We start from the raw sequence: 20,195 nt of genomic DNA on the forward strand, positions 1-20,195 counted from the left end.
GAAGCTTTGAATTCACATTGCATAATTCAGACAGGCATGGCCATTGGATATCACCAAATGATTCACAAACGAACATGTAGTAGGTAATGGTACACATTTTCATTCAAGCTGCAAGCTGCTGTTTGAAAGTCTGTGAGTACCGGTACTAGTAAATACAGCAAATTCAGAAGCAAGGGCTATAACTTGCACATGTATAGGCTAGACAGCTGCTGAAGAATTCCAAGTTTTAAAGGACAAGTCCACCTTCATATACATGTGGATTGAGTGAATGCAGCAATCAGTGAGAGTTTGAGGAAAATCGGACAATCCGTTGAAAAGTTATGAATTTTTGAAGTGTCTGCTCAGTCACTGCTGGATGAGAAGACTACTACAGCTGATGATGTCACATGCGTACATTGAAGGAAAATATAAAGAGAATTTCACAAAATGTTACTTTTTGAAAAAAGTGCACATTTCTTCGACTTGTCACTGACATATGTTAAGGGTAATATTATTCCCCCTGCCTTCTGAAAGAGGGAAGTCAAGCATACTGTTATTATGCAAGAAAACTGAAAATATGTTGATTTTTTCTTTATATTTTCTTTATATCGTTGTACGCATGTGACATCATCAGCTGTAGTAGTCTTCTCATCCAGCAGTGACTGAGCAGAGTGGTACACTTCAAAAATTCATAACTGTCTGATTTTCCTCAAACTCTCACTGAAGTGTTCTACTAATACTACTGAATTCACTCAATCCACACGTCTATGACGGTGAACTTGTCCTTTAAGGTCCACTCTTGCATACAAAGCGGCATCACCAATGTGTTACACTTGTAGGCCTACATATTATGGAATATGCAGTGTGAGTGAACTGTCCTCTGGAAATACTTGCTATGCTGAAGCTCTGTCATAAATGATACTTTCAGGAGGTACATTTTGCTGAGAATAGCACTTGTGACCTTTATGGAAACTTCTACTTTCCTATTAAACCTTGTTCCCTCCAACAACTTGAACAGTGCTTCGTCCCCCTCTCCCACAGTAGGGAGCTTTCCAATTTTTAGCTGTTAATGGTGCGATCTGGTGCATACTTAAATGACTATCTTTTACTTATTTTTGAAAGACAAAAGGGAAATATACCTTCAATTGCAAATGGTCAGTTTCACGGTAAAGGGTGTAACTTTCAATTTTTAGCCTTTTGGCCCACCCTGAACACATAGATTTACAGATCTCAAAGATTTTTTCCCATGTGAGTCACCTTATGAGTAGCCACCTTGGGTAGCATAATCAGGTCCAGGTATTGATGCGTTTTGTTTTGACAGTCACATATGTACCCTAAAAATGACTATTTTGTTGCATTGAAATTTATATAACATTTTTGAAATGTTAATAATTTTCTACAGCAACTGCAGAGATCTAATTTTTTATGTTAAAAGCATAGTTGTATGGTCAATTGAAATCACCAAATTAGTTTGGTTTGTATCTGGCCCTTTGTTTTAGAATACTATGACTTCAAATTTGAGGTTTCGGAGGCTTCATTTTCCGTTAACAATTGTTTACAAACTTTGATGGACAGTAATGATCAGTGGATGTGTTTTGGTTACTTTCTTTTATGCTGAAAATAGTAAGGTACAGCTAAACTTTAGACTTACATCAAAGTTTACTTGATTCTAAGGCTATTTGAAATTTTGTGATAATTTTATTCCATCAAGTGAAATTTCCGTTAGCAGTTTTGAAGCCTCCGAAACAAAGTGTTTAGTCAAATAAAATGAATATAGATAAGAGAAGCGACCTAATCTATATGTCAAAATGTAGGATATGGGGCCCTAACCTAACAGACCAAAAATAGTTAAGATCCGCCAAACGCTCTGAAAATAGGAGACAATACAAATTTTCCGTTAACACGTGAAGCCTCCGAGACGCATTGAAGCCTCCGAAACAGCAAAAACATCTAATTTGACATTTCTGATAAATTCTTTGAGTGTCTGCCCCAAATTATGCCATGAAATCATCAAGAGACATGAACAGACAACAAAAATAATAAAAACATTATGATACTGCAGTAATTTTTTTAGCTAATACACTTTATAGAGAAAAAGTGGTTTCGGAGGCTTCAAAAGGATGTTAACACTGCATTTTTTTTATTTTCTCTGGACAAAATCAAATCAGATTTATTGTTCACCCACCCAATGATCGCTTATGACATATCTAAAGATATTCAATCACATTCAGTTTTCTGGCGGCTTTGTTTACTCACCAATATAGATTTACTATACGATTTACCTATTTTTCTTAAACAGTGCAGACGTGTCACACATAACTCACTTTTTCATTCAGCAATAAAATATTGGCAGATGAGGATGTTGCCCCACAAATATGTTTAAACAGTGTATATCAACCAAAAAAGACACAATTTACCCATCACTTTCTACATAACATACATGATTTTCATAAAAACATACGGCATACCAAATTAATTTTCCAGATGTTTCGGAGGCTTCATTTTATGTTAACAGCATGTAAATGGAATGATTTGATTACAATTTTGTAATTCTAAGTCTATCAAATAACTGTTTGGACTGAATGAGACTTAATGATTCCCCAAGCAAGGTGTAGATAGTTGTTTAAATGTATGAAAAACATTTATTTTGTAGGTTTCCTTTTGAAACAATGGAACAGGCTAGATATTGTAAGTAATGAAAATGACTTCCAGCTTGCGTGCATGCCCACATCATGCAACAGTAGTGCAACAAAGCAAGTAGTACATCAATGTTCTTAAGTTGGATAACTCATTTTTACTCTTGAGAGAAGTTGAAGTGTTGTGACCATATTTGTATCACTCTTTTGACTGGTTAGACTTTGTTAATGAAGACCAAACAATTACTTGATTATTTAGTGTTAAATACACTTTTTTTTAAAGAACTGAACACTATTCCTGTCCTGAAGATTCCAGGACTTTAAATCTTTAATAGATGGTTATTCAAGAGGGAAGCAAACACTTAACTAAGAAATATATTACTTTTGAATTTAAGGTTGTATCTTTTATGCATGATCAAGAGCAAATGGTGGAATATACTTTTTGGATTTTTACACTTTCGACTCACTATCATCTGAGTGTAATACATTGTAGTTTCGAAACACAATCATTTACATGTCCATTTATAATCCATTGACAAATCCATTCCATTGTTACTCACATGGCATATTGTTTTTACCATACTAAAATCTTGACTTTTTCAGCTTTCCATTTCTTAACAAGTTCTTTGGCTTTCATTTCCAATACTTATTGGAGGAAAGAAATTCATCAATAAATTTGTGATTGGATTTGAAAATAGCTAACATCTTGCAGATTATCATTTCTGTGGTGTGACTTGGATCACAGGGTACTGTTTTGGAATTTCGACATTTGATTACTTCATTCAGACAGGTTTTCATGTCAATCTGTATGTAAGATTTGATGCATGCTAGGTGCAACACAATCTTGATACTATACCCTATTTTCCATACTTTATTATGCTGGCAGTGACCACTTGACTATTTTTGATTAAACAAAATGTAACTTGTGTTACAAAACATCTCTTCGCAAACATTTGTGAGACTCTATGACATGTTTGCGGATGTAGTTCTCAGTGCAGTAAAGGGACAGTAATGGTTGGGTTAGGATTGTTTATAAATGACATATATAGACTTTTACTTATAGATAGCCTGTTGCCATGGGGTACATGTAGTTTACATGGGTGGGTGACTGGAGAAGTTATGTTCGTGAAGAACAATATTGAAATGATTGAAATCTTTATGATCTGTTTAGTCCTGGCTTTTCTGGAAAAAGTTACAAGCCCCTAACTATTTTGAAATTCAAAGGGTTAAAACTAGTCTGTGGGTTTATATACTATTTAGAATAAACTTGTGGGTTTCTAACAAACTTCGAATATTTAAACACATTTGCTGCTTTTTAATTTTTTGCTAAAAAGGTTGTCATTATTAGAAACAGTAAAAGTTCTGTTACCAATTTCCCAATGCGTACCTTCAAAAACAGGCCTCCTAGCTGTCACAGGAGTCACACAAACTGGAATTTTATAAAATAACTGTAAACTAGAAATGTCGCTTTGGCGACTGGTATGCCTCCGCCATAATGCATGATTTTCCCAATAGGTCTAGATAGTACATGTGGACACTGTGTGATTACATTTTCACAAAATTGGCAAAATATTGGAATGACAAGTTTGTCACAAATGTGTTGAATGTTCACCTTCCTTGATGTAGGTTTAACTGGATGAATAGGAGAGCATGTATCTAGGGATTTAAGGACTTTAACTTGACTTTGACCCATTCATACATTTAGGCATTGAGTAATTTTCAAGGTACAGGTGTGGAGAAAAAGTGCAATTTCTGAATTGAATAGTAAATTGTTACCATTTTCATCTGGCCCTTGACCCTAAAATTCATAAGATAATTACTTTCAGGTAGAACATGCATAATATGTACTAAGTTTCAAGGTAACTTTAGCCACTTCCGAGATATGGAGGAAAAAGTTAGTTCAGCACTTTCACTTGATCTTTGACCTTTTGACCTTTGAGGCAAAAAGAGAAAAAAAAACTTTCCAGAGAATTTCTATTAGGTTACACACGCATACACCAAGTGTAAAAAAATAACCCTGCTGGCATTGCATAAATATGAGGGTAATAGTAACATTTTGAAGTCTTGCACTTGACCTTTGACCCCTGACCTTTGACCCCATGAACCCTACATTCTCTAGATAATCACTTCCAGTCAGTACATCACTGTGTTCCATGAAGATACCTTGAACAATTTTCAAAGGTACGGAGAAAAAAAAGAAGTTTTAATATTTTTACTTGACCTTTTGACCTTTGACCTTTGACCTCATGACCCAAACTGTCACCAGAGAATCTTAATTGGGTAATACATGTATACACTAAGTTTCAAGAAAATCTCTTCAGGCATTCAATAGATATGGTGGAAATAGTGAAATTTTATGTATTTGACCCTGACCTTTTGACCTTTGACCTTTGACCTCATGACCCAAACTTTCACCAGAGAATCTTAATTGGGTAAAACATGTATACACTAAGTTTCAAGAAAATCTCTTCAGGCATTCAATAGATATGGTGGAAATAGTGAAATTTTATGTATTTGACCTTGACCTTTTGACCTTTGACCTTGAGCATGTGCACCCAAAAAGTTGATAGGCACAACTTCACCCCCTAATACACATACATGCCAAGTTTCATTAGGATACCTCAACAGGTTTCGATAGTTACCTTGTCCACAAAATTCATTACGGACGGACGGAAGGACGGACGGACGGAAGGACGGACGGACGGACGGACGGACGGACGGACAACCCGAAAACATAATGCCTCCGGCACCACTTCGTGGCGGAGGCATAAAAAAAGAAGCCTTTGAAGAATTAGAAAAAAAAATAAAGAATAAAATGATATGAAACAGGGGTGACTTGTATACCACAGAAAAAGAAAGTCAAATTCTAACTATCATATAGTATAGGGAACTATACATTTGGTGAACATTTTTTTTTTTTTATTCAAATTCATACACAGTCATGGGTAGGGTATACGGTACATTTATCTTTTCAACAGGCGATTCAAAAAGATGAATGGGATCTTGACCATTTCAATTTCTATTGAGCTCCATGATAATATCACCAATATATTGATTATTCCAACTCCTATTGATGATGACAGTTTGATGATGACCCTTACATGGAATGGCCGATCAGTGTTTAAGATTGTTGTTCAATGACCATGATCACTGCATTTGATAGCTATAGTAGGGGATATCAGGCATGGTCCATATGCAAAAGAATGTTTATAAGCCTTTTTTCCCCTTTCTATATTTTACAATGCTATGTTGTAATCTAGCCGTCATGACATCACATAGTCCATTTTCTATCCCTTTCTCATCAACAGTTGAAATTGATTTCACATGTATATAAAACAATTATGATGGGTGGTTTATGTCAATATACATCCCACAAACTGCACTTATAAAGCAAGCAAACATAATCTTTGCATTAAGTCTATAGCTACAGTTCTAACTCATTGAAAGTAATTCTTACTGCATTATGATGAAAAGTTTGACAAATGCATACAGCTGTACATGTGTGTAGCCTAATCATGTTCTGCATTGCCAAAGTCATGGATATATGCAAATACAGTGTATGTATACAACTGAGCATAAAGATTTAAATATTTTCTTTGTCTCTTAATATATGTTGGAAAGTCTTTTTTCTGCGTACAAATAAATACTATTTTATGTGTTACAACATTGTTAGTTATTTGGAAACAATCAGCTGCATTATTGTACTTCATATCACCTTAAAATGGACCATTTTTGCACGTTAACAGTCATGATGAAGCCTCCGAAACATGCGTTGCTGTTAACTTTAAGCCACAAAAAAAGATGTTCCTCATCAGTGTACTTCTATTGCTACTGTTGCAGTTTCCTTTAGAATCATATTGCCTCATGTAATGTCATAAATTCAAACTGAGCATTGCTCAAAGCGTACAAAGTATGTTATTCACTTTTGTGGAGGCCAATTTCCTTATAATAATACAGTGTCACGTAAGTACAATTTGTATGAAGGGTAAACATTATGCACTGCCATAAAATGTACATCTGTATACTGTTATTCACATTTTATTGATGCCCTGTTGTTATTCTAGCATGTAGTGATAGTTGCTTACTGTAGTTTTATTATTTTAAGTGAATACAGGACTAGAACTTTGTGTTAGCAGTTTTGAAGCCTCCGAAACACACTAGTTTGTTAACTGAAGCCTCCGAAACTCACACGTCTGAAAATTTCAACTTTGTCATAAATAATCCAATTTCTTTGGGATTTGGGTTGATAAATGTTTCTTACCAAGAGATAATTTAGGGCTATGTTTAGAGTGGCTCTTGCTTCTAGAACATTCTTTTAACTTAAAAATAGTTTGTCCGGTACCATTTTTACCTTGGAATTTGAAGTTCACATCCAAATAATTGCAAGAGTGAATATCTGTTGGGGGAAAAGTGTTTTGATATTTCAAATATATGTTCACAGCAAATGAAAAGTTGCATTACATCCACCATTTATCTTCATTTGGTTGCTGTGATTGACCAAAACATTCTTGTTGTTTTTACCTAAATTTATCTAAAATTCCATAATACTAATAGTCACTTCATTTTTCATATTTAGCCTCAGAATTAAGCTCTGGAATGACAAAATATTGAAAATATAGACATTCCTATATAAAATAAAGGCAAAGATAGAAATGGAAACACAACTTTAATTTTTGACCCTTGCCACATCAAAGTTACACCCTTTACTGTGAAACTGACCAAATATCACTTTAATCCTTTGAGCTATGGTCCCAATATGTTGGAAAAAATGGGTGCCATGCGTGAGATGGTGAGACGGACCCTAAATTCGAAAGTCTCACGCAGAATGCATGAGACTTGGTAGCTCTGGTCTTTTGTGACTTGGGACATTTCCTTTCTGGCTGCTACCTACCATAGCATATCTATTAAACCTATGTATGTGTAATTGTCAATCTATTTCTGTTGTATTTTTTTCCCCTTTTCACTGTATTAATGATATGTTTGTAATCGTATCTGAATATTGATGTATGTATTGTTTTTTAATATGTTAATTGCTTTGGTGAAATAAAGAAGCTTATTATTATTACTTTTGAAAAGCGACCATTAATTTTTATCTTTTAATAATGTGTGCCCACTCACGCGTGACTGAACAGATTGTTCTCACCTTCACACAGAACACGAGAAGTTTGTACTATATAAATAGTCAGAAAGTGTCGGACTACCCCCGGCAAATAATTTTTTGTTTGTTTGTTTGTTGTTGTTTGGTTGTATCTTTTTGTTGGGGGGGGGGGGGAACAGGTAAACTTTTTTGTTGTTTGTATAAAACGTATACAATAGTGTACATGTACTGGACAACAGGTGCTGTATATCAGCTGAGATTGCTGAATTCCTGGTTCTGTACTACTGGTAATGTCAACCAGAGGGCCAGGGAGGTACCTCCCTGGTACAACTGTACAATCTGTACTCTCACTCTGATCTACAATGTATGTTTTAATGGAGAAGCAAGTTCAACATATCAAATAGCTGTACGATGTGTACTACAGCAGGGAGGTGCCCACCTCCCAGACGAGAGTACAGTATCTGTGATGTACGTGTAGGCCTACACCTTGTACTGGTACTCGTGTACTTCTACCTTTCTAGTATGGAGAAAACAACACAGCAAATGAACAAATCTCAGGAAGGGAGTGTTCAAAATGACAAGTTTCTGTTTCACTAGTAACAATCCTTGCATTAACAATTCTTTTTCTTACATGACCTCCTTTAAATTGCATCCTGGTGATGGAATCTTACGTAATTACATTGATGTACGAGCAGGTTTTTACAGACCATCAATTGCACATGAGCCTTGTGCAACATGCAGAACACAAAGAGAATAATGAGAATGGCCTGTGACCTTTGACCAAAAATTGCATTTAACAGCTCAGTGATCTTTACTTCTCACAACCTACAACAGCAGGTACAAACAATGCTTTCATGGTCAATAAACATACAGAGATGTAGCAACGGGAAAAATTAGGTGATATTTGTTTTGTTTGTTTTGTTTTGTTTTGTTTTTTTGGACAATACAGTATTCCATTCATTATTAGTTTAGTAGCTGTCCTATATTGTAGTATTAAGCACTACATTAAAAATCGAATGCATGCCTAGTTTGGATCCCACAATATTACTGTACGTCCATCCAGAACTGAAGTTTTCAGCTTGTCGTCCTCAGCCACTGAAAAAGAAAGGACACACATGACTGATGAGGGTGATGTCCGCAGTCACGTACAAATTTGTACAGGATGTAGAATTTGAACCGAATTCACACACTGCCTTCCCAAATATAGTATGTGCACAGCTCTGCTTTTCATTACTGGTACCGATATGCTACGTGTACATTTGTATTGTATCTCATAACTGAAACAGTGTGGAAAACGACAACCTACTGACACCATGTCACAAACTTTCACAAGAAAGCTACACTGAATGTTTGTGTTACAATCAGTAGGTACTGATACTCATGAATGTAATATTAAACTGTACAGTCATGACATTGTACACCAAGTTCTTGGCGGGCAATGCACATAAAACAACATGCTTTAAAACGGATACAATACCAACTCGGATTATGGATTTTACCCGAGAATATAGGCCTACAAGGTATACACTTGATAGTTCATAATACACAGTGAACACCCTGTACATAGGCCTACAGTGTGTATACCTTGCGTGAGATTCAAAAACACAACAAAACAAGTAGACTCCTACTATGCAATGTACTGTCATTCAATTTACCCCCAAACAAGGTACATGGAACAACCCATTGGGCAATCCATGAGTATTTTGAAGGTACAACATATACCTCCAATATCACATATCGATAGGAGAAATCAAACAAACATACTGGTAGAAAGTTCAGTCTCAAGATAAAAACGAAAAGAAAAAAAAAAGATCCAATTAATGTGGGATTTCTGAAGGAGAAAAGATAATATTGCAATATAAATTTGCTTTCTTATTCAAAGCAAAAAAGTCAGGATAATATTATTTATGATGATAATCTACTATGAAAATATATCATTTAAATAAAATTATTATCAATTAATTATGTAACTTGCATATAAGTATTTATAATGTGAATATTTATCTGTGATTCCTTCCATCTCCCCTAGTTTGTTGTCATTTCATCAATACAGGCGATTGTTTTTTGGAGAGAAAGTCTGTAATGTTGCATGAGTCCTTTGTAAAACATCCAATATGTGTGTGTTCACTTTCTTTCACCTATCATGCTCTTTGTATGAAGGCGATGCTGGCAGTATGGCAAGAGCCTAGGATTGCTTTCACACCGGTCAAGAAATGTAATTTTAATGCTGAATTACAAATTTCACATTTGAAAGATTATTCAAATACATGTAACTGTCTGGTCACATGATCGAAGAAGGCTTTGCGGATCCTGTCGTTTTGAATTTCAGAGCAAGGAGGGGGAAAGTGTGGCTTCTTCTAAAATTCCCCTCAGTCACTGGAATGTACATGTACACATCGTCGCTGGGGTGACAAGACCTTGTATCTGCAATTTTGGTGAAAATGACTTTTTTTTGGATTAATGGTCAGTTAATCAGTTAAGTGATGTCCTGTCCAAATCCTAGATACCCAAAAAATGAAGCCACCACAGCATGTCAATGGAACATCTATCCCATTGGATACAGTGCTTTGGCTGCTATGTTTTGTTGCTCTCCTGAACATTTGACATTTTGTAGTATACGAGGTCTTGTTGCCCCAGCGACGACATGCTTTTGACTGCAATGCAAGCATTTGGGGAGTGTGGCTTTTCTGCCGAAGTGGTTGAAAGGTCACCATAAGTTGCACAGCCCAAATCTCAACTTGGAAGTCAATCGTTTCATAATCTGTTTCGTTCTGTATTCTGGTAAACTGGGATTGGAAAATAGTACCTCCAGAACCATCAATGAAAAACGAGATTGGGATCACAATTCAAATCACCCTCCTTGAATCCAGTTTGTATTCACAATGCATTTTGAATAATGATTCTAATGATTTACATCATTACAATCATGTCTCAAATTACAATGTACAGTATGTGAATGCACCAAAAATCATGTCAAGCATACTGTATGAACTGTGCAATTTTACAAGAACATCCATCCCCCCCTCCCTTCCCAACCTTCTAACAGGCTATCCAACCACCTGTTCCTTTTCAAAGAGTCATCATTGATCATATTGCGGAAAAAAAAAAATTGTAAATGATAATGATCAATTCAAATCAAATCATCCATGTACATATTGTACAATCAATCCTCCAATCTGTTGGAATCTAATCTGTGTGCATTAAAAATAAAATATATATTAAAAAAAGTGTATATTTTGTCATAAATGAAGCAAACTTTAAATTAAACTTCATAGTGTTCAATCTGTTCAGTCCTGGATTTATGCTAACAAGTTATTATTAAATGTTGATAAAACACGATATATGTTATTTAGCAATTCTCTGCAAGTTATTCCTGATGATGTTAAGATTAATGAAGTTAATCTAACCCGAGTAGATAGTACCAAGTTTTTAGGACTTTACATCGATAGCGACCTCTCCTGGAAAACTCATTTTAATTTTTTAAGCAAAATTTTGTCACGAAACACAGGAATCCTAAACAAACTGAAACATTTTTTGCCCAATTGCAGATTTGCAGATTTGCAGATTTCAACCATGATTTCCCCATATCTTAACTATGGAATTCTTGCGTGGGGTAACGCATCCAAATACTTGCTGGATTCGCTTTTTCTTCTTCAAAAGCGAGCGATCAGAACTATTAATCATGCTGGGTATTTATCTCACACAAACGCCTTATTTCTGAAAAATAAGATTTTAAAATTGATAGACTTGTTTGATTATAACTTAGGTATTTTTATGTATAAATTTTCCTCAAACGATCTTCCTGAGTGACGCTTATCACCTTCCACGTACTCGTATCAATTTTCGCTAAAAACATGACTACGTATACGGGTCCAAAATATTGGGATGATCTCCCAACAGAAGTTAAAAGCTGTTTGTCATTATCATCCTTTTAAAGCGTAAACTCAGACAGCATGTATTGAATAGCTACAACACACAAGTGCACTAACATTCCTTTTTATTATGCTCATGGCTGTTCTGTTATACTACTCAGTTGTTGCCATGTGAACAGACTTATGCATATACATTTAGTTACATGCTCTCTCAAATTCCTGCCCATCGGTGTTTTACCAAGGAGGTTCAAGAGAATGGAGTCGTGCAACTGTCGTATTTCCTCTGAAGTCACGTTTGATGCCGCCACTCGAAAGTATTTGAAGCATGTGGCAAACTGGATCTGCCGCGCAGATAGCAAGACAATCTCATTGCATAATCATCAGCCACTTTCTAACGAAAATATGTCTTTGTGATGGTAATTACTTTTCGCCATCCCTACTTATAAAAGATAGTTGGTATATACTGGTAAAGACATGGGAATGCGCGAACAGAAATTGCGCAAAAAATGATGAAATGAAAATGAAAATTACTCGACTGGCCGTGCCTGGCCACTAATCTGATATATCTATCAATTTATAATTATACTCGAAGATTATTCCATATCAGTTTTATTTGGAGGAATCAAGTGGAAGAGCGATAAAACCGGCTTTCCAAGAGGGTACAGTTTTAAACACTTTCACATGATACAGCTCTGATTCATACTTTTGCACATATTTCTTGAAGGGATTGACCTTTGTTTAATGAGCTTTATCATTAAGTGAGATTTCGTTTCATTTAATAGATAAACAAGCAAAATATAGCCAACATTAAGTTAACGTTCAAAATGAATCTTTAGATTGCTCAGCAAGACGGCGGCATCAAACCCCGCCACCAAAGGCACAGATGCACCTGTGGATTTCTTTTGTACATTTGTACAGCTGTACATCAATAGAAAAGTGACAACTGTTTGAATAATTACAGCCAGTTGGAACTCCATCTCTTAAACCTCCTTGGTTTTACCTTCCACTTCTAGTAAGACCTTCGGTCGTGTCGCATAGCGTCCATAGTTTCCCCTTCTTTCTTTCTTTCCTTTTTTTTTTTTCATGCGGCATTGCAGCTGGCTGGTATATCACATATAGGAATTGCAATTGTCCATGTTTTCCATTTTTCGAATCTTTCCCCGTGTCTACGGAAGCCGGAATGTTTAAACCCTAACATTATGTCGTATTCACAATATCACTCCCATGTCAAAATTGCTATTAGAGCAACTGCTATAGTGTGCAGCATGTGGTTACTTGTTCTCATTTTATCACACACATATATGTGAGAAGAATCTTCTGTACCCCCGAATATCAATAGTCATTCTCTTTTGTTTATCCTTACTTTTGGTCTTTAATTTTTCCCGTGCTCCTCATCCTGTACCCCACACTAGGCTTTTGTTGGGACCTACACTCAACAAGCTTTGCTTTTTAGTAGGTTCCATCGTATTTCTCTTTGCATCCTTTACTTTGATTGAAAATGACACATCGACCACTATGTATTATGTTTGTATTCCTATTTCTTTATGTATGTATCCAAGCTGGACATTCTGTATTATCATATTTTCTTATATCATGTATTCTTCATCGAGAAATACGAAAATAAAATTGAAATTGAAAAATTGAAATAGTGCATTGCTGGTTTGTTTGCATTCATTCACTCTTTGTGTCCAGACAGAATTACAGTTTTACTCTATACCACGTACAGTGTATTCACACAGACAGGCCCTACGCTAAATTTCAACGCAATGCAAGACAACAAAGTCACAGGTGCAAACCAGGCTCCTAGGTGTGGACACATTTTTTGATAATTACTGTCAGCTGTGATGCAGGTGACATACAGCTGAGATCTGACGTAATTTACACATTTGCCGATCATCGCAAAACTCTCCACTGCAGTTGTCCAGGAGGAAGGGCAGGAAAAGAAGCAGCCTAATGTTAACGCCAACTGTCGCAGCTTATCAACTCGCCCAAAATTGTGCCGAGGCGGAGAAGTGGCAAAGTGGAACCAACGATGGGCCTGTTCCTTCCTTCCCAATCATTGATAATTTCCCGTACATCCCTTTATGAGACTGGGCAAACGATGCCATGTGTGACAGGCACACTTCATTGCCATTTGGGGGTGGGAGGGATTGCAATATGCCATCTGGGCCAGTTACAGCAACTTATCTATTTATGAGCTAGAAGTGAAAGTTTCAGGGTTCACTTCCCAGAATAGTGTTACGATGAAAACACTACAAGACTTCTGCCATTGTTCAGGTAAATTTGTGGTTGATTGTTCATTTAGATGTATGATATCAAATAGTTGTGTGTGTGTGTGTGTGTGTGTGTGTGTTTGTTTTTTCTCTCATTCTTAATATTTTCCTGTACAAGGTAGATAGTGCAGCTAGGGAAACACACTGTGGAGAAGTCAGATTTCCATATTTCTTAGAATTTTTGTTTTAAAATAATCATCTAAAGTTACATACCTAACTGCCTGCCAGTACTTTCTCTGAATGTGAATGTTTGTTTTTAGAGAACATCTTGAGCAAACAAATATCTTACATTTCACAAGATACAGAATGTGCATCTATTGTGCACTGTGTACAAGGAAGCTCATTTCAGCACTTGTATTAAAGTAAAAAACACTTGGGTCATGGATGATATGAGCCAGCTACATAGGATTCCCAATATACAGTACTTGTTGATACCAATACGGTAAGAATGATCACTGAGTGATACATACATTGTACAGTATGTGAACTCTATCTCCTTTAAATATGTTTACCATTTTATGCACTCCTTAAAGGACAAGTTCACCTTCATTAACATAAGGATTGAGAGAATGTAGCAATATTTGTAGAACACATCATTGAAAGTTTGAGGAAAATCGGACAATCCGTTCAAAAGTTATGAATTTTTAAAGTTTTTGTGCAGTCACGGCTGGATGAGAAGACTACTGCAGTGTATGATGTCACATGCGTACAACAATATAAGGAAAATATAAAGAGAATTTCACAAAATTTCATCTTTTAAAAAAAGGACACATTCCCTTGACTCGTAACTGACATTATATTATGGGTAATATTATTCCCATTGCCTTTAGAAAGAGGCAAGTCAAGTGCTCTATTATGCGAAAAAAGTGAAAATATGTTGAATTTTCTATACATTTTCTTTAAATACTGTTGTACTCATATGACATCACAAGCCTTAGTACACTGTAGTCTCCTCATCCAGCGGTTCCAACACAAAAATTAAAAAAATTACCAAACTTTTGCATCGATTGTCCAATTCTCCTCAAACTTTCACTAATGTGTTCTACTATTACTGCTTTCTCTCAATCCTTATGTTTATGAAGGTGAACTTGTCTTTTAATGTACACCATGAAACTTCTCTTGCAATGGGAACTCTTTAGATTCTCCGAGCATGGATGATATTGAGGTTTGTTGAAAAAAGTTGGAAATTAAAATTTTCAGGTGATTTTGATACACCATTTGTTTGAAAAGAGCAATGTGTAGATCTATAGACTTGAGAAAAAAAAAATCTACAAAATTTAAATCTACAAAATGTCATGCCTGTCCGAGACAGCAGCACATCATTACTGCAGTTTCAACCTCAATTCATCCTGCTAGAATATAACAGACAGAAGGGCCCGAATTCACGAAGGTGGTACAATTGAAACCATGGACAAAGACCGTAGAGCGTAGTTTTGTATGGGGCGCCAAGTGTTGCATGGCCTATTTCGTTACAAAATCAGTCATTTCGTTATGAAATGTGAACATATAAATATGTTGACCATTTTGTCAATGAAATGACAGATTTCAGAAAAACCTGAAAAGGGAATCTCACAATTGTTGTGTGAATCATTTGTGTGATGTAACAATTAGAATCTAATGACAGATTTAAATGTCAATCCACTGCATAGGTCATAGTTTTATCACTTTCAAGGAAAAATTAAAAATACTTAAATAGGATAGGAATTTGATCAACAATTTATATTATCATGATTATAGCACACGCAACAACGTAAACAAACAAGCATTCACTCCTCACAGTCATTCATCCATTAAATTCAAAATAATGAAAAGCCAAATTTCCTATAAAACTAAGCCTAATTCTACTCGTGACTTGTTACTACTATGTAACTATTAACTTACAACTTGGTATGAAAAGCACCAAGGGTGCTGTGATTGCACTGGCAATAATACGTAGCCCGACCGATCAGACGCCGCCGTGCACAACGATTGGGCTGTGCATACAAAATTTAGCGGTTCTAACGTTACACAGTCGTTAGTTAGATCTACTGGACTGGCAAAGAACAACTTACCACTCTTCTCTTGGATCAAGGAGTTACAGTTATCGTGAGTAATAGCTCCTTGGTTGAGTCGGAGTCTAGATTATTATCTAGTCCTGTTACAATCAGTCAAATTACTGGCTCAAATACGTCTAATTGTCATCGCAGTCTTCACAGCCGTGGTGATCGGTGAACAAAAACTTCGACTTTATCATGTTTATGTGCAGGCAACTGCGTTCTCAACGCCCTGGGACTGAGGAATATCGTCCTTTTTAATCATCGCTATTCAAAATGATGAGAGCAGCGTTGGACGTTATTACTGATCAAGGTCTCTTTATTGATTTAATGAATTCAATCACGTACGACGGTGTTTGTTCCTCCTAGCTTTATGTAGGCAGACTCCTATGTCCTAGATCCTGTAGAGTCTACCCCTATAATGTAGTATGGTAGGGGTCCAACCCACCGACCGGGTCCATAACGACCGGCCGCGCATTATAATGGCATTGCGCGTACAGAAAGAAAATGTACGCATGGGACTACGCGCAATGGTGTTCGATTCTTCACTGGGCTACGCTACCGAGTAAAATGTGGCGAAAACAACTAAGTATTCCCTCTAAATTACCGAAATTTAGCAAAATCGCATAAGGCTTATCGTGTAACTACATATAACTAGGCCTACCTTTGCTGACTCGTTGTTAGATGTAGAGTATCCTTCCGTAATAAATTTGACGATTTTGACCGCAAAATTGTCACCGCCGCTTGTACGATCGTGCACAGTACGTTACACATACACATGACATAAACATTTTGTCGCCCGCTTGCGCTACGACCGTACGAGTTGATGCAGAAACGAGAAATGAATACCGTGAAAAAACAAACCGACTCATCTAATTTATTTCAATTACGATGAAAAGTTTCCTAATGAAAATCAAGTCAAATTCATCAAACAGTCCTTCAAAAGTAATATCGAAGGATTCAAAATATATTCAAATATTATTGGGGAAAAAATTACGACTAGAAAAAAACAGCAGCTTGTCGAAAAAAACGCGTTTAAGTACGCTTTATACGTATTGTCAATAGAGGGCGGGGTGGTCGGTCGATATGAGCCGGGCAACTGAGTGCGGAAAAAATGACACCCCACGCGTTCGAAGCCGCCATCTAGAGCGCGTACCTCAGATCGCATTTTCAGTGCGCGCTTGTGAATCCGGAGTATTTTCTCCACACGTGAGTAAAATTTCAGGCAAATTGTGAGATTTTTCACGTTTCTATTGATAGAAAAACGTTAGGTGTCCGATATTATGGACACCCAACCATACGAGTATGCGAAATCGAAATCGAGAGCCTAGCGGCGCGGCCGGATTTATACATGTAGCCACTGTTCGGGAACGGGATTGGTGTGAGAGGGCTTCTGTGTGCGGCGGTGCACCGGTGGCAACGGTACAGTACCGTTACTATACCGGTTGAATGTCGACTGTCTCCACCCACTGTCCATCAGTCTGCTTGCACACGTGCTGTGCTTGAAATCCCGAAAACAACGTATACCGACAAGGGTTTCCCTGTCGGATTCACAGCGCAGTTTCAGCTGTCCGCGGAAGAAGAGAGACGATCACGCCCTCACATCTCAATGGTGGCACTTTTCGAAAAATGGAAAACAAACATTGAATTTGATTTGGAAAGAGAATTTTTACGCATACAATAAGCATTCATAACTATAGGCCAGTGTAGGTGTATTGTGTGTGTTCTGTCTCTCACAGAATGTGCCTTTATTTCTTTCCAAAATGTTTATTGAAACATTGAATACCCGAAATTAGTATTTAAGAATGAGTGACTTTTATTTCAATAATCTTTGGGCGTTTGGGAGTGATGTTATTCTGTCATTTTTATTCACCTCTTTATATTCTTTTTTTTTAATATATATATTATATATATATAGATTGGTCCGTTCGTGAAGGCACACATATGATATCATAATGGAGCAGTTGTCAACTTTATTATCAATAGTAATCAATTATTACACTGTATAAAAATCGTGTTAAATTGACTAGCACTGGTGTTTATGCCTATATTCCCTATCGATCCTTGGATAATGTTTTAGCATGTTCGTTAGTAAGGAGCCTACAAGTTGGTATAATCAATTACTCAAAGGGATCGTATAGTATTGGTTGAGACCTATTTTCAGGTTTCTAACATTTTCTTGGTGAGATAATGAGAAACCTCTTATGAAATATGAAAGAGCATGTAATTCTATGAGGAATTCAACGTTTATGTGATGAAAATTGGTTTTGAAATGGATGAGATATCCAAAAAAGAGTAATTCTACTAAAGTGTGGGACCCACACTTTATTACGATCGCTTTGTTTTACTTTGTTTTTGGATGTTTCAGTCATTCCAAACCCGAATTTCATCACATAAACTTTGAATTCCTCTCAAAACGGTATGCTCTGTACTTTCATAAGTAATTGGTATCTCGCAAAAAGATAAAGCCCAATTCTCATCTCCACCAATACTATACCATCCCTTTAACTTGATGTTTTTTAAATTGTGTAAATTTCTAAAAATCCAATTTAGTTTTCGATGCTAGGAATCCCGATTTTGATGCATAAAGTCTAGTTACTCTGTTGAAACTCCAGGCAAGCCTGGCCGCATTGACAGGAATCAACTTTCAGTAATGGAGGTACTGAACAACCATGTATATAGGTCTATACCAGTCCTCTTATCGATTTTATCGTCATATAGGCCTTTAAACAGAATTTTTATTGGGTTACTTTTTTTTTTCTCTCCAAGGGAGAAGGAAAGTGACCTTTCCACAATATGATTTGAAAACTTGGCGAAAATAATTCGTTATAGGTCAAAAACCAAATATGGATATGACGTAAGCCAAAACAAAAGAGAAGTGCGTGGTAATGTGGAGCCGCGGACGATATCATAATTATTATGGGTACAGTGACCGAGATGTGAAAAGAGGGACAGTTTTAGTTCTTTCCCGTTTTGATTAGACCAAAATACAAGAGGCATGTAGTCAATTAAGGCAAATATTGCCGGTTTTGTGGTCCGAGAGCGCAGTAGCGTGATGAGTTTGCCCCTTAGTGGCTGGACCGCCTTCTGCATCTGGGTACATAATACAAATTGATAAGTATGAGCTATTTTATCAAGAGAATTCCATTCTGTTACGTTGACTTTGAAAACACACACACACACAAACACACATCCACACACATAAAAAACAACAACAAGTATACAGGGAGTATACAACGCAAACATTTTGTGACCAAATAAGAAAACTACGTAGAACTTTCATTTCACCCTTCGCGGAACAGCTGCAGAATGTGTGTGTAATTAAAGTTACACCAGCCGGATAGATTTTTTTTTCTTTATGTTTGCAGTATTATAATCCTTATGGTTTACATGGGTGATTTTCAAAGTTTTAAAACGTGGCTGTTAGGGGAGCAATGAATGCTTTAATTATATAAGGCAACAGAGAGACCAACGCCAATGGGAATTAACTTATTGGAATGTGCTTTACCTATATGGTGGCACAACCATTGATGATGTCAAATACTTTATAGCGCATTTATATTTAAGTTAGTTTGGTCTGCACCAGGAAAGTTGTCACTGTATTTTCATTTTTTGATAACGAAACTGTGACAGAGAAAAAACAACAAGAAGCAACAACCAACAACAATAACAATGCTGTTTTATACAAACCTAAGCAATGGACGACCGTGGTTAGAGCCGGATTAATGTTGAAACCTATTGATTATTCAGAAGAAGTTGATTATCAATACTGTGGCACTTCATAGATAAACCTTAAATTCGCTGATGATGGGAGTTGATGATGTAGGCTATACCTCTATAGGTGTCATGTCATCTTCTATTAAAAAAAAAAAAAAATGTGCAGGAGAAAATATGATTAGAAGTTGACTTTTTTCTAAAAAATCAAACTTTAACCGATCTGCTTACTCTATTGTAAATGCGCAGACTACAACATATTGTTGTAGTTCCACTTTGATATCAAACTGACCCTCCATTGTCTTGAATAAAGTAAAATTGATTTGCTGGTAATTTTGGTGTTCAAAAGGTTTATACAAATATCAGAACAACTAAAGGCTGACAAGTTTTGCCAATATTGAAAACAACAACAACGATAACAAAACAAAAAACCAAAACTGATGACACTGATTCACTAAAGATCACTCCGGCAAATTAAGCTTTTAGAATATAGCGTGCATCAACTTCATGTGGCGAAAGCTCGCGTTTGCGTTTCTTCTTCTTCTTCTTCTTCTTCTTCTTCTTCTTCTTCTTCTTCTTCTTCTTCTTCT

The sequence above is a fragment of the Diadema setosum genome, chromosome 10, assembly GCF_964275005.1.
Source record: "Diadema setosum chromosome 10, eeDiaSeto1, whole genome shotgun sequence".
NCBI classification, from domain to species: domain Eukaryota; kingdom Metazoa; phylum Echinodermata; class Echinoidea; order Diadematoida; family Diadematidae; genus Diadema; species Diadema setosum.